The sequence below is a fragment of the Mus musculus genome, chromosome 2 (genome assembly GCF_000001635.26).
Source record: "Mus musculus strain C57BL/6J chromosome 2, GRCm38.p6 C57BL/6J".
Classification (NCBI taxonomy): domain Eukaryota; kingdom Metazoa; phylum Chordata; class Mammalia; order Rodentia; family Muridae; genus Mus; species Mus musculus.
Window position 1 is genome coordinate 146,843,328 of NC_000068.7, and position 11,416 is coordinate 146,854,743.

An 11,416-nucleotide genomic window follows, 5' to 3' on the forward strand; every position below is an offset into this window, starting at 1 on the left:
ACTTAACTTTCAGCTCTCCCCAAACATTATTGTTCTCAGATTCCCAAGGATCATTTACAAGTGATTTCACAATCCTTAAATTTATAATGTGTGTTTTGTTCTTGCCAAGACAAGAAAAATACAAAATAATAAGTAAATAATAATGAATAAAACCCACATAAGACAATATGGAAAGATTTTGAATTATTAATAAATAGGGCCTGAAGAGGTTATAAAGTTAAACAAAACAGTTGTTGAATTAAGGTGAGTTTATTTTGTTTCGTGATCAGGTTGCTTAAATAAACCTCAAAATACTCTGTGGTTTTATGATAGTTTTTGTTGATGCTTTTGGAAAATTGTGACATTGAGCAAAAATTTGTCTCAAGATAAAAAGATTTTTAAACGGTGAGTGTCAGGAGGCAACATTTGGGATGTAAATTTAAAAACATAATTAATTAAAAATAAATAAATAAAAGGCTAGGGTAGTAGCTCAGTGATAGAGAACTTAGCTAGCATGTGAGAGTTCCTAACTTCAGTTCTCAGTATTAGAGAAAGAAGAAAGGAAAAGGAAAGGAGGGAGGGGAGAGGGAAGAAGGAAGGAGGAGGGAGGGAGAGGGTGGGAAGAAGAAAGGAAGGGAGGAAGGAAGGAAAGAAAGAAGAAGGGAAAAGACGAAGGTAGACAGAGGAAGGAAGGGAAGGAGGGAGGAAGGAGGGAGGAAGGAGGGAGAAGGAACTGAAACATAAGAGACCACTGAGTTACTGTCCTAGCATTTTCTAGAGAGTGAACATGTTTTATATGCTTTTCAATAACTAGTTGGCCTGAGTTTCCCTCATTCTGTATCAGTACTTCCAGAGTATAAAATTATTTTGTCTCATTTACTTCATCTACTTTTTCTTTTTTCTTTTCTTTTCTTTTCTTTTCTTTTCTTTTCTTTTCTTTTCTTTTCTTTTTCTTGGGGTGGGGTGGATTCTCATGTAGCTCAGGCTGGCCTCAAACCCATTACATAGCCAAGGATGGCCCTAACTCCTGATCCTCCTACTTCCTCATCCTCCCAAGTACTAGGATCACAGGCCTGTGCCACTGTGCTCAGCTTCCTTCCGCTTCTTGCTTTAAGTTCATACATTTTAGTCTGAAGAAGAGAGCTGCAAAGAGTATTATTTCTGATTTTAAGCCAGAAATTCAGCAGATCTGTGACATCTTTTGAAGCCATGGGAGGGCAAACACAAGGCTGGCACAGATTAGCACGTGCTGCTCACGTCCAAAGTCCTCCCTCCAGTGTCCAGCATGTGTCCATTAACTTCCTCAGTACAAATCCTGGATGTGGAGAACACCTGGTATTACAGCAATAAATTATAGAAACCCCACAATAAGCCTTTTAAAAATATTTATTTTTATTTTCTGCATATGTGTGTTTTGCCTGCATGTTTTGTGCGCCATGTGTCTGCTGAGGCAAGAAGGCTCAGGATACCTTAGAACTGGAGTTACATGTGAGGATCAGGTGTGGCAGCAGTCCCAAGATGGCGCCCGGGACTGCAGCTAAGTCTTATGACTTGCACCTGACTTCCTCATACACCTGAAAATAAGCCACGACCATTGTGAGAGCTGTGCAGGTGCACCATGATGCTGGTGGTATAAACAAGTCCATATTTGGTGGAGACATGCCCCTGCCGCCCTGATTGGCTGAAGCTGCGGGCCTGGTGAGGTGACATGGCCTGGTGACATGGCCTGGTGAGGTGACATGAGCAGATGGGGGCTGAGTGCATATAAGCAGGGCTCCCTGGGCACCCAGGGTCCCCCTAGAAACATTGAGGCGTTCCTGCAATAAAGGCTGTTGAGAAGAATCTGACTTTGTCCTGTCAGACACGACAGTTACAGATGACAGCCAGCTTCCACGTGGGTTTTGGGAACGGAACCGGAGTCCTCTGCAAAAATAGTCAGTGCTTTTGCCTGCTGGCCATCTCTCTAGCCCCCATAATAAATTTGAAAATAGTCTGATTTCTTTCTTTTTTAAAGTTTGTCTTGGTGAGTTTTTGTTTCTTTTTTTTTTTTTTTTTTTTTTTTTTTTTGGTTTTCCGAGACAGGGTTTCTCTGTGTAGCCCTGGCTGTCCTGGAACTCACTTTGTAGACCAGGCTGGTCTCGAACTCAGAAATCCGCCTGCCTCTGCCTCCCGAGTGCTGGGATTAAAGGCGTGTGCCACCACACCCGGTTTGTTTCTTTTCTGGATCTCTGTATTTTATCAAAAAAAAAAAAAAAAAAAAACTGCTGGGAATTTTACTGGGATTCCGTTGACTATTTCGTTTAACCTGGGGATTTCTGCTCCCTCTGCCATGTTGAATGTACTCACCAGTCTTGTTCTCAACTTACAAAAATAAAAATACTTTTTTTTTCAAGACAGGGTTTCTCTGTGTAGCCTTGGCTTAGCTGTTCTGGAACTCACTCTCTAGACCAGGCTGGCCTTGAACTCACTGAAATCCACCTGCCTCTGCCTCTGCCTCTGCCTCTGCCTCTGCCTCTGCCTCTGCCTCTGCCTCTGCCTCTGCCTCTGCCTCTGCCTCTGCCTCTGCCTCTGCCTCTGCCTCTGCCTCTGCCTCTGCCTCTGCCTCTGCCTCTGCCTCTGCCTCTGCCTCTGCCTCTGCCTCTGCCTCTGCCTCTGCCTCTGCCTCTGCCTCTGCCTCTGCCTCTGCCTCTGCCTCTGCCTCTGCCTCTGCCTCTGCCTCTGCCTCTGCCTCTGCCTCTGCCTCTGCCTCTGCCTCTGCCTCTGCCTCTGCCTCTGCCTCTGCCTCTGCCTCTGCCTCTGCCTCTGCCTCTGCCTCTGCCTCTGCCTCTGCCTCTGCCTCTGCCTGTTTGCTTCTGCTTCTGCTTCTGCTTCCCAAGTGCTGGGATTAAAGGCATGTGCCACCAGGCTACTTACAAATTCTTCAGCTTCTCTCAGCAGGTCTCCCAGTTTTCAGCATATAGGATTTTCACATTTTACACCAGGTTTATCCTTGAGATAGCTCATATTTTAAAATGCTTATCATATCTTACCCTATCTTGTGTTGTTATAACAGAGACTGAGTTATTTATAAACAGAAGAATTTTATTTGTCTCGTGGTTCTGGATGCTGGCAATCTAAGAGTAATCAGCTGTGTCTGATGAGGGCCTCATTCTACCTGGGGACAAGCAGAGGTCAAGCAGGTGTGTTGGGAAAAGGATAACACAGAGTGGACTCATTTTATGACAACTCACAACACAGAGTGGTCTCATTTCATGACAACCCACTCACTGTTGAGAGTCTACCAATGCCAGTCACCTGTTAAAGGTCGTATAGTCCTCAACACTGTCACCCTGAAGAGCTAAATGATAATATGAGTTTGGGAGATTTTCAAATAAGAGCATAGTGTAACTAGTATGATGATCAGTTTTTTGTTTTGGTTTGTTCTGGTTTGGTTGGTTTTTGTTTGTCTTTTCAAGACAGGATTTCTCTGTGCAGTCCTGGCTGTCCTGAAACTTGCTCTGTAGACCTAGGCTGGCCTGTAAGCCATAGAGTTCTATCTGCCTCTGCCTCCTGAATTCTGGGATTAAATGTGAGCGCCATCACTATTTGGCTGTGATGATCAGCTTTAACTGTCAAGATAATTGGCTTGAGAAGGTTAGTAAAGCATACTTTTGGACTTACCTGCAAGAGCAGTTCCCACGATGGATGCTAAGGGAGAAAGATTCACTTTGAATATGGGTGGCACCACCGGATAGGCTGGATGCCAAAATGGAATTAAAGCTAAAGGAAGAATCCCACTAACACAGGGACTCTCCTTTGCTTCCATGAGGCAAGCTGTACGGAAACTGTGATCCAAGAGACATCTGTCCTCCTTCTAAGCTCTCTCCAGGACCTGTTAGGGAGATGGAAGCTTGGCTAAAACAGTGGTATTTAAAACCTTTCAACCTCTGATTGCTTCTTCCTGTTATATAAAAATACAATTGGGTTTGTACATTGCTCTTCATTCCCCCATGTTCTCAGCAAGTTAGGAGAAACTGGAATGATATCGCTTGGTTTTCGTGTTCCCCATAAATCTGTAGCCTAATATTTTAAATTTTGTTCTCTCTCTCTCTCTCTCTCTCTCTCTCTCTCTCTCTCTCTCTCTCTCTCTCTGTGTGTGTGTGTGTGTGTGTATAAGCATGCATACCACAGCACTCATGCAGAGGTCAGACGACAACTTTCAGGAATTGGTCTCTCTAAAGAAAGCTTTGGGGATTGAGCTCAGATCATGAGGCCTTCATGGCAAGTACTGTTTCCCTGGAAATGTAATGCAGATTATAAAGGGTTAGCCTCTATTTCTCTGCCTCCTATGACACTTGAACAAGAGTATAAACTCTGAGTGTTAGGAAAAGAAATGCAGACCTTGTGGCATTGTAGTACTAACCGTGGGGTCCTGTATTTTAAGAACATAGCTAGTGACTGAATCATAGCCCAGGCTAGCCTCATACTCAGAGCAATAATTCTGTCTTGGTTTCTTGAGTGCTGGGGTTATAGACCTGGACTACCACATCCAGTGCTGTCCTGAAGACTGTATTTCAATCTGTTAGCTTTGGAGGGACACAAATAAGAAGACCATAGCTGAGAAATTTTCCCAGGAGCAAATGACCCTCAGTGAGTAAGGAGGGTGGGCAGGTAGACTGAAAACCCTGCTTACAGTTGGGTATGTAGCTCAGCGACAGAGCAAATGCTTAGCATGCAAAGGACCTGGATTTCCCAAAAAGGTGAAGCAAGAGCCTACTTCCTCAATCTTCAGTCAAGATGATTCTGTTTGTTCCTGCAAGGTTCTTTAGAGGCTGAGCCATAGCTGCCTGTAGTGATCATTTGCCCAGTAAGGTTCCTAATATCTGCTGTCTTCCCTTGGGTTTCACATCATTTCTCTCTCAACTACTTCCTGGGCCCTCCACCTAAATAAATGAGTCATGCCCCCCAAACACTTCGGCTACATTTTGGAGATCTGAAATAAAAACAGGTATTTAGGAAAATTGTGATTAATAGTAAAGCTAAGATAGGAACTCTCTTAGTTAGGGTTCCCATTGCTATAAAGAGACACCATGACCAAGGCAACCCTTTTACAGGACATTTCTTTGAGGCTGGCTTACTGGTTCTGAGGTTCAGTCCGTTATTATTATGGTTGGAAGCATGGCAGCGTCCAGGCATGGTGCTAGGGGAGCTGAGAGTTCTATACCTTGTTCTGAAGGCAAACAGAAGACTGTCTCCCACATGGATAGAAAGAGGGTCTCAAAGACCACCCCACTGTGACCACTGCCTCCAACAAGACCACACCTACTCCAGCAAGGCCACACTTACCAATAGTACCACCCCATGGGTTGAGCATATTCAAACCACCACAGAAACACAGGTCTTCAGACTCTATATTATGTCTTTTAGCCATCCCTTAAGTGGAATGGTGCATTCAGGTCATCCAGGACACCATGTTCAGAGATCTATGGTTGACACTAACAGTGCAGCACTAACTTTGTCGGGCCTTATGTGTCTCACTGTAAGTGGCTTCCAGTGGCCCCAAACAGTTGGCAATCCAAGAAAAGATTAGGGTTTAGGTCTCAAAAGCCACTTAAGGATACTATCTCAAAGATAGAGGAGTAAAGATGGTATCGGGTGCTAAAAACAATCCCATGGAAATGGAGGGGCTTTCAGCAGTAGAGCACATCTGTATGCATGGTATAATGCTACAGGTTTCAGAAAAAACAAGAGGTATTGGTCAGTAGCATTTCCTGGAATACATGCTCGTGTTACTGGAGTTGTTAGGGTCAGATCTTGGGACCTGGCAGCCTTAGCAAGCTAGGCTTGGTGACTTGTGCTCAAGAAGAAGACAGGTAATGGGAAAGGGGAGGAAAGGGACTTATTTCATGTGGCCACATGGAAGTGGGACAGACCCGACATCCTCAAGTCCATCTTTGGGGCACTGGCATAAGGTTCAGGATCAGATAGAGGGCAAGAGGTATGTATAACTAAGTAGTATGTATAACTAAGTAGTCCCCGTCAAGCTGTGGTCCTGCCCATTACTGACCCATTATTGTCTCTCCTGAAGGGCAGTCTAACATGTCAGAGCTGTCCCTCTGGTTGGCACCAGGCTTAAGCCTTTTCTTCCTCCCGGTGTAAGATTTGTGGGGAAATTTCAACTTCTTGGGGTCCAATGATTTAATAGTATGAGTGCTAAAGGGAAAGAGACAAATATCTCTCCTTAGAACATTTTTGTTAGGGCTGTGGAGATGGCTCAGCAGTTAAGAGCACTGATGACACTTCCAGAGGTCCTGAGTTCAATTCCTAGTAACCACATGGTGGCTCACAACCATCGGTCATGGGTTCCGATGCCTTCTTCTGGTGTGTTTGAAGACAGCAGCAGTGTACTCATATACAGAAAATAAATAAATAAACGTTAAGAAAGAATACTTTTGCTCCTGCCACAATGATCACATTGTCACATACACTTGAGCATGGCTGAAAAATGACCTCTTGAGTGGTGAAATCATGGATGGGTCTGTGATATTTTATAAAGATGTCGACCCTGGTGACATTTCAAAGTTGAATTTAAAAAAATAGAAGTTACTGCATTAAACAGCACATCACTGTCACAGTATATGAAACAAAAATAATCTTATCAAAGGAGGGCTAATTAGATGAATTGTGTCAGGTAGTACCCACAACAGGTAATGCCTCACAGCTATTTAAAATCTTGAGGTATGGGCCTCCAGATATGGCACTTGCTGCTCTTGTAGAGAGGACATGGCTTCAGCTCCTAGCACCCACATCAGGTGGCTCACAGCCATCGGCAACTTCAGTTCTATCCAACACCCTCTTTTGGCCCCCCTCAAGCACCTGCCTATGGTGCACACACATACACCCCAGTGCACACATATGCACATAAGATAATAAAAGGTAAAATAAATCTTGATGTAAATATGTAGATGCCTATATATCTCTCCAAGACACACTGGTCAAAACACAAAACAGCGAGTAAGAAGTAGTTAGTGGAGCTGTCCAGATGGCTCATAAGGTAAGGACCTTGCCACCAAGACTGATAACCTGGTCTTGATGGCCAGGACCCCATGTGGTAGAAAGAAAGAACCCAAAAGTTGTCATCTGACTTCCACAGGCATACTGTAGCATGTGTCCCCTCAACCCTCAAAAAAAAAAGACTTAAATTAAAAAATATATTTAAAGTAGTATCATATCCACCTATAGACACAGAGAGACACACGCTTCAGTTGCTCAAGAAGACCACATTAAGAAAACAGGAGAGGAAACTGGAGGATTGCTGGCAGAGATGAGAGGGTATTTTTCACAATATATTTTTTACACCTGAATTTGCATGATTATTGCCTCTGATACAATAATGAGAAATGGGAACTCCTACAAACTAGCCTCCATAAAAAAAGCAAAAAAGCGAAACCAAAAAACCTAGGCCATTGCTTGGTGCAGTAACATAAGATAAGCAAGGCCCAGCCTTTTGACCCCACTCTGCCTCCTGCAGGGCTGTTTTCTCACCTTCCAAAGAAACAATGCCAGCTTGTGTTGATTGGAATAACTCTACCAGGCACAGTTGAAAATAAAATAAAATAGCACACACTTTACCACATTTAATCTTCTCAACAGCCTTGAGAGATGAGGGCACTGATACTGCCACCCCTGTATAAGTGAAGCTTTGGGACACAGCAAAGATAAGCATTCTGCCCAAAGCACACACTTTGTAAGAGCAGGCAACAGTTTAGCACATCAATGATGTGCTGAGTCAAAATTCTCAACCTCTGTTCAACCACTCTCAAGGACACAGTGTAAGTACTTGGAGTAGGGAGAACGGTTCTCCATGGCTTCACCATTGAGGTGCCCCAAGAATAAATGAAGCCTACATTTCTACAAAGACTCATGGATAATTGAACATGATGAGGAGTGTAACATTCTCCACTGGTGCCTCCTAACATGAACACATAGCTATCAAATTAAATGGCGTTTATTATGCAAAACTCTTTAGTTTCAACCTGCCTGTGATCGCACCATCGTGAGAGAAGCTTGGAGTGTCTCTTTGTTCCCAACCCTTGTAGTTAGGAGTACTTGTTGAACCCTGATGAGAAGTGCATGCAAGTGGCAAACAATTATGAAATCCACCAAATGATTTTTGAGGAGAATCTTGGCATTGTAAGATCAATTCACATGGGTTGTCACCATCTATAATCTGCCCCTCACACACTCAGGGCTGCAGACCTGTCCCTGCCGGTGCACAGAGCCATGGTCCAGCTCCTCAGAGAGCAAAGTGTACAAGGATTTGTTGCTTTAGGGCTAGCCTGTCAGAGGGCTCCTACAGAGGCACAGTCCTGAAGAACTCAGGGGCGATGATTCAAAGACTTAGTTGTAGGTGGACAAGGATGTCGAGACACAGTGAGTCCGTCTCATTAAGGAATGCCTCTAACAGTTCATTCTTCTGCTACTACCCTTGTAGTGTATTTTGGCTCTTATTTGGCTTTCTGGTAGCTCAAGTATCCTAGACACTCTTTTAGTAGTTGTAGGTTTTTCTGATTTGAAACAAAACAAGAACATTTATTTATTGACATTTTCATTTATTTACTTACTAATGTTGCCAGAATTGAAACCAGGACTTCAAACATGAATTCTCTGTCCTTTTATTGGCCCACCGATATCTTACTGTCTCAGTGTCTCTGAGCAATTCCATACCTTTCCATATTAGTCCAGGTTTACAGAGAAACAGAACAACCAGGCAATACTTGGGGAATAGGGTGGAAACTGGCTTGCCAGACTACAGGAGATAGCAGTCTTATTTCCTAAGTCCTTTGAGTAGATCTGACACATCTAGATACAGAGATGCTGTGACTTAGATATGATTTCAATGTACTCCCCCAAGTGTTCATGTTCTGGGAGCTAAGTCTTCATCATGGTCTTGGTCTTGAAATGGTAACATGTTTCCCAGTTGACACTCAATGCAGAGTAATTACATTGCCTCTGTAGGTGCTTCTTTCAGATTGACAGCTCTTGTGGGACCTCAGGCTGTTCTCCTTGGAGTATGATGCTGTTAAAATTGCCTGAACCCTGAAACTACTAAAACTTTCTGGCTTCCTGTGTCACCATGTGATCTCTGTCATAGCTGCTTCACCATTCTAATGTCATCTGCTATTAGGCCCTCGCTGAGACCCAAGCAAGGGGTCATTTGACCTTGGTCTTATGGCCTTCCAAAATATAAGCTAATAAACCCTTTTCATTTATAAAGTTCCAAGCCTCATACACTTTGTTATAGCATAGAAAATAAACCAACAGAGGCCATCTGCTTTACTCAAACTCTTCTTATTTAAACATTAAACACATCTAAGAAAACTGTTGGGATCCAGGCGTCATCCCCCAAACCACACAAATGCTGACCTGAGTCAGATGGGTATGGTTTATTGAATGCATGTGGTAATACTGATTGATCAGGATCATACATCAGAATTCAGGGGTGGAGTCATGGCATTGAGTGCCTTTTTATGTCAGCTTATAAAGGAAAAACAAAAACACAAAAACCATAATGATCTCATATGCAGGTGCAAAAGTGTTGTGCGGTGGTCAGCTTTGACTCGAGCCATTTTAAACATAACATTTCATATTGTCCTTTGATTTGATGGATCCTACAGAAAGCTTTGTGGAATACCTAACATGCACAAGGCTCAATTTAATTTTTTTTAAAGAACATGATTTTTTTAAAAGGTAAAATTTTAATCTCAACATATTCTCAAAAGCCATGCCCTTACTTAGATTAGAATAGTCTGGGGGTTGGGGTTGGGGCCTGGTCATCTACAGGCCTTGAAGGACTTACCAAAGTACTGTAGTAAAACTTTAGTTAGATATGTATAGGTTGCTTTTCTCACTGCTGTGATCAAATGCTAACAGAAGCACCTTAAGGTGGATTCGTTCTGGTTTGTGGGTTAAGAGGGAACAGTCTGCCATGGTAGGAAAGGGATGTCAGAGTTCACTATAGCAAACGTGTGTAGCTGAAACTCCTCACATCTGGGTAGACACAGGAAACAAGGAACAGGGAATTCTGACGCTCTCTTGTTGACTCGGTCTCTATTCCACCTGGACCTTACAGCCCCTGGGATGCTGCAGGCTACATTCAGGATGGATCTTTGTCTTCCTTTAAATCTCTCTGGAAATACCCTCAACCAAGGCATGAGTCTCCTAGGTGATTCCAAATCCAATGAAGCAGATGATGATTAGGCATCACACTACAGGCTGTAAATTAACCTCAGTACACTAGCACTACATCAGTGTGATAGAATGAGTTGACAGAGTAACTAAAAGCCATATCAGTGCTAACCTTACAACTGGGCAAGAGGGTCCTGCACTAGATCTGCATATTACAGGCCTGCTCTTGTCCCTTCCTGACCACTTAATGTGAGGTCGAGTGGATGCCCATGGCAGTTCACACACAACTCCTAGAACACAGTCCCAGGTACCCAGAATCCAGGCATTTCCAACTCAGAGGGTCCCAGACTGCTCTCCAGAGTCTTCAAAGATCTCTTTCCTGGGCCGTTCTTATAAGGAACCATCACTAGTATTTAGCTTTAGGCCAAAAGGAGGCTGAGACAAACATATGGATACAGATGGGATTGGTCGAATGGGGAGAAGGCCGGGCACATGGATCCCTACTGTGAGTGAGGTGTGTCTCATCATGCAACCCTGAAATTAGGGAATTATTAATTTAATTAGGGTGGAAAATTAGGGGGTGGATTAGGAAAGAATCAGAGAACTAAATTCCACATATTTAGGAACATGGACTGTATTTCCATGTTCTTAAAAAGGTATATTGGTCAAGGCAGGAGCAGAGACCCTATTTTGCTTATAGCCCATTATGCTGATTTATGACATTTTAATTCAATGAAGCGCACACGTGTGCATGTTTGTGTGTGTGTGTGTGTGTGTATGCATGTGTGTTAGAGTGTACAAGTAGAGGTTAGAGAACAACTCTTGGGAATCAAATCAAACTCAGATTGCCATACCTGCAAAGAAAGCATGTTTCATTTGCTGGGCCATCGTCTGGTCCACATGTTTTTGTTTTTAAGCCAAGGTCGGTCAGGCCCGCCTGGAATTAGAGATCCTCCTGCCTGTCCCCTTGAGTCCTGAGATTACATGGATATATTCTACCTTTCAGCATTTAGGCAGACAGTATGAGGAAGGAAGGATAGGCAAAATCATAATTTAGGGTTGCTGACTTGACCATTTCGTTGCTTCCCCTAATGCCAGTATGGTACTATAAGTCAGAGCGCAATGGACATGTGCAGTGTATAGTGAGCATGTTATAGTGGGACAAGACACGGACACATGCCGTCAGAAGCAGCTTAGATTTATTATGCCTTGATTTTTCAATTGAGTTTTGGTCATTACACATTCAGGAACGGTTTACTGTTGCTGAACT